Source organism: Sciurus vulgaris (assembly GCF_902686455.1).
Source record: "Sciurus vulgaris genome assembly, chromosome: 4".
Lineage (NCBI taxonomy): Eukaryota > Metazoa > Chordata > Mammalia > Rodentia > Sciuridae > Sciurus > Sciurus vulgaris.
The window spans coordinates 26,343,081-26,348,003 of record NC_136464.1 but is presented as its reverse complement, the minus strand read 5'-3'; positions in this window follow the sequence as shown (position 1 = coordinate 26,348,003).

Genomic DNA, 4,923 nt, shown 5'->3' with positions numbered 1-4,923 from the left:
ACTGAACCACATCCCCAGCCCTTTTAATTTTCTTATTTTGAGATAGGTGTTGCTAGTTGCTGAAGCTGGCCTCCAACCTGCAAACCTCCTGCCTAAGCCTCCTGAGTTGCTGGGATTACAGGGTGTTCCACTGCATCCTGTGAGATAACTATATTTTAAACCAACACCTCTTGTCTTTTTTTTTTTTTTTTTTTTTGTGCTTTTGAATGTAGAAAACAAATTAATAAAATTGCTCACTTCATCCTAATGATTGGTGGTATAGTGACTACCTGGGAAATCCTAAGTGGATCAGGAATAAAGTTCTATCATTTTTAAGGAGAATTAAGAGAATGTAAAGATGGTGACTTCTCTCTTCCTTTATATGGTGCCCTGGTTAAACTTTTAGGAAAGTGTTAGATTAAGTTCTAGATTCCATAGTTAAAAAGGTTAAGAACATTAAGGGGAGACTTGATGATTAAGTTGAAGTTCAGCTGTACTTTGAAGTTTTTGTCCAGGGACACTGAAAAGGTATGTCATGGTCCTTGTCATCATGCTAATCATGCCAAAAGATAATTCAGAAACTGATAACTTACTTTTAAATAACAGCCTTCAACCAAAGAAGTGTTTTAAAACCTCAACCAGTGGCTCTGAGTTGTGTGTAATAAGAACAGGGCAGTGGAAGCTGGCAAGGCCCAAGGAAACCTTTTTTTTTGGTACTGGGGATTGGATCGAGGAGTGCTTAACCACTGAGCTACATTCCCAGCCCTTTTCATCTTGTATTTTGAGACAAAGTCTAGCTGAACTGCGGATGGCCTCACTAAGTTGTTGAGGCTGGCCTCAAACTTGTGATCCTCTTTCCTCAGCCTTCTAAGTCACTGGGATTATAGGTATGTGTCACCATGCCCGGCCCAAGAGATTTTTGTATTAGTAGTGGAAAATGTTTTGATCTTTAAAACATTGAAATAGATCCTAATGACAGACTCCTCTTTTTTTAAAAGAAAACTGTTTAAGAAATTCTGATTTTTAAGTAAGTTTAGCTCTAGTCTCTTACTACTACAGGCAAAGGAAAGGAGTAAGATTTTTTGTTTTGTTTTGTTTGTAGTTTTTGTTGCTTGTTTGTTTTGTGGTACGGGGATGGAACCTAGGGCCTTGCACAAGCTAGGCAAGCACAGTACCATCGGGCTACCTCGCCAGCTTTAGAGGTAACTTTTAAGCACTATTCATCTTGGTGACCTTGATTTTAAATAGTGCTTTAGTGGTTCCAGAGTTCCATATCTGCCCAATATAAATCCTTCAGCATTAGAAGGGGTTAGCTGGGATTAAACACATTTTGCTAACCATGAGCACAAGATGATCCTGCTAGAGGGGAAATGATGAAAAAGTGTTTGGTTAATTGGTTTATTAGGCCTCTCTAAATTTAGGAAGAGGAGGAATTAGCCTTTCACTTATTCTGAAAGCAGTTCCCTAAGAAGATATTGAATATTGAGACCAGACTGGAAATTCACTTTCTTTTCCTGAGAATGACATAACTGTTACATTATTGTCCAACAAAAGTATACATTTTGAAAATTGTACTTAGAATCTAGAAAAGAGTATGTAGTAGACAATATGAAATTAAAGTAGATTAATTAAAGTCAAATACTTTAAAGTGATTCAGACAGGTGCTATAAATTTTTTTTGGGGGGGACACTGGGAATTGAACCCAGGGGCACTCTCTACCACTGAGCTATATCCCAGCCCTTTTTATTTTTAATTTTGAGACAGGATCTCCTTAAGTTGCCCAGCCTGATCTGGAACTTGTGATCTTCCTGTCTCAGCCTCCCTAGTAGCTGGGATTTTTCAAATATACAGAAACACAGAATTGTGATCTCCCATGTGCCTCCATCTAGATTAAACAGTAGCCTTTTGTGATCATTCTATCCACATCTACATTATACTTACTAACAGCAGAGTCACAGAAACAGGGCCTACTTCTTCCCCAGCCACAAACCCTTTTCAAAAAACATTGAAGAGTTTAAGGAGCAGATTTTTTCTTAATTGATCGTGGTATCAAATACAGTGATTTTAAGTCCTTTGTTATCACAGGGGAGGATTTATTTAAAAATCCTGGAAGCCTGCAGAGGTGTTTCAGCTTACAAGCTGGGGGGCTCCCTGCCCCCACCTCCAGCCATGCATAGCTGGAAAGGGCATGGCTTTGTGCCAGGACAGCAGCAGAGCTTGCTCCTGCCACCGCTTCGTGCCGCTCCAAGGCAACCACAGTAGTCACTTACTCTGCCACATTAGGATGGGAATTCTTATGAGTCCGGCAAGGAATGTGGATCAATCTATCCATTCTTTCATTTATAACTAAAGAGTAATTAAGCATCTGCTGTGTACCAGGCACTATCCTGGGTACTGGCTGCTAAAATGGAATATTATGAACCTGGTGGGCCCAGGAGATCAAAACAGCTGAGGGTTTCCTAAACTTTGGAGACATTTGTTGTAACTTCTGTGATTTGTCAAGGTTCTGCAAACACACACCACAGTTTGGGTTCACACAAAGTTTCTTTTGTAGACCTTGCTGTCAGAACCTGTAAAGAGAGATCTTGTTAGATTACAAGATGAAGTTGGAATTACACAATCCTAATCATAACTTACCGCTTGAGCTTTGCTTCATTGCAGTATCAACTGCTGATCCTGCAATTCCTGTAAGCACAGCTCCCACCAAGGCTAAAGGGGGTGTTATGCGAATGTAAATTCTGTACTTATAAATCTCCTCCTGCAGAGTGAGCCTTGCTTGCTTTGGACTAATAACTGTACCAACTCCCTTCCCTCCTGTCATATAGCAGGGTCATGATAGTGACAAGCTCCAGGTGAGCGGAACATCAAACTGGAACAAAAATGTTCTGTCCTGAGAGGACTACGCCCCTCAGATAGTAACCATGTGTCTTCATTGTCCAGAAGCCAGAGAGAGTAAAATGATAGAAAGGTAAATCAGTGATGTTCAGGGTGCACAGTAAGCCAGACTTTGTTCTGCTAAGTTTTTAACTAGGCCTGAAGCCCTTGACCTTCTCACTGGCGGAATAAAAAGTGATGCAGGAGACAGAAAGCAGGCATGCTTTTTAGAACTGGCTCTGCTTCTGAACTAGTTATTGGATATAGGAACATTTGTTCATTTTGGGATTTCCTTTTCCCATTAATAAAATGAAGACATTGAACTCAGAATACTCTGAGTTTCCATACAGGTTTAGAAATAGATTTATAGGTCCAGATTCTATAGAGGTTACAGTAATTTAAACAATTTTTGAATGAGTTTCTCACGTTCATAAATCAGTAGGTTTGATATAAAATATGAAATTCTGGCTTTTCTTGGGAAATCAGCGGTACTAGCAAGACCAGCCCTGGAGGGAGTCCTACGTGGGTACAATTGCCAGAGCTAATCAATGGCTTTCCCTTCAGGTGGGGAGGGAGTGTCCCTTTAGACAGTTTGCCACCTCCCCGTTTAGTCGCTTTCTCTTGATCCTTGTGGGCTTCTGAGTCTGTGACCTTTTTTGAGGATTACAATTAGTACGTTTTCATCAGAGTCACAAGAGAGTTTTTTTCCATTGCAGTCCCAGTGATGGCAGGTCTGAGGCCTAATCCATGACTCTGACATATGTTTAATTCATTACACACAGTAGCCAAGGAGGGCTGGGGTAGCTTTGCAGGGAGGCGCGCAGGAGGGAACCGGAGTTCTGGGGCTGCTTATGGTAATTTGACATATAACTCAGAGCCTAATTGTGTCAGGTGAAGAGTTTATTCTCTGTTCCCAGAGTTAACAAGCTTCCTTCACATCACTTCCTTTGTGAATATCAAATGTGCTTCCTCTGGATCCCAGAGCCCAAATGTCAAGTGTCAGAAAGGAAAGGTTTGCACAGTAAGTGCAGGATGGCTTGTGTGGTTTCTAGGCCAGGTACTTCATCTTTTATTAACTGTTGTTATTCCCTTCTTCCAATTAACCTTATTCTTTTCAACTGGATCTAACGTAAGAAGTGGGGCAAAGGAGGTATTTTTATTTTTGCTTTTCAATAATAGATCAGAAGCCCAGGAAGCCATGCAACCCTTTAAAAATGGTGATTTCTCATGGTAAGGGGACGTTTGATTGCTCTGTGTGGATATAAATCAAACCAAATATCCTAAACGTGTATTATTTACTGAAAACAACTCCCTCATACTGCACTTGAGATGCTGACTTTTCTAATTTTACAGACAAGAAAACTGAGGCTGAGTATATTTAAACAATTTGCACAATGGTATTACAGCCTAAAAGTGTAGCAACTAAGACCACAGCTCCATCTCCTGACTCAGGCTGCTCCATTACATGGTGTGTCCTTGTTCCCTTTTAGGGAACTCTTAAATTTAAAGACATAGCAATTACAAAGGAAATGACTATTATAAAAATAAGGACAATGGTTATATCTATGGTGGAGGGAGAGGGGTGTGATCTTGAAGGGATACGTGGAGGTTTTCTTGGTGAGGGGGTGCTAACTTTAACCATTGTGAATTATTGTAAAGTGAGCATAGTATCTGTCTTTGCCTGGAAATGGCCCAGCTACAACTTTAAACTGGGCTAATTATTAATAGTACCTTTTTTTTTTTTTTTTCACTTCCAAAAGGGTTCTGTTTTGCTTAATAAATTATATATCCAGCTATACATTGATGTTTTATGCATATTTATATATTATTTCTCAAACTTTTTAAAGTGTAAAAAATACATCAGAAAGTCTGATCCATGATCAGGAGTCCAGGCCCACCTGGGAGACCAAATGTTTGTTCTTTTTTTTAGTCATAGATGGACACAATCCATTTATTATTTATTTATTTATTTATTTATTTATTTATTTATTTATTTATTTATTTATTTATTTATTGGTACCAGGGATTGAACTCAGGGGCACTTTGCCACTGAACCACATCCCCAGCCCT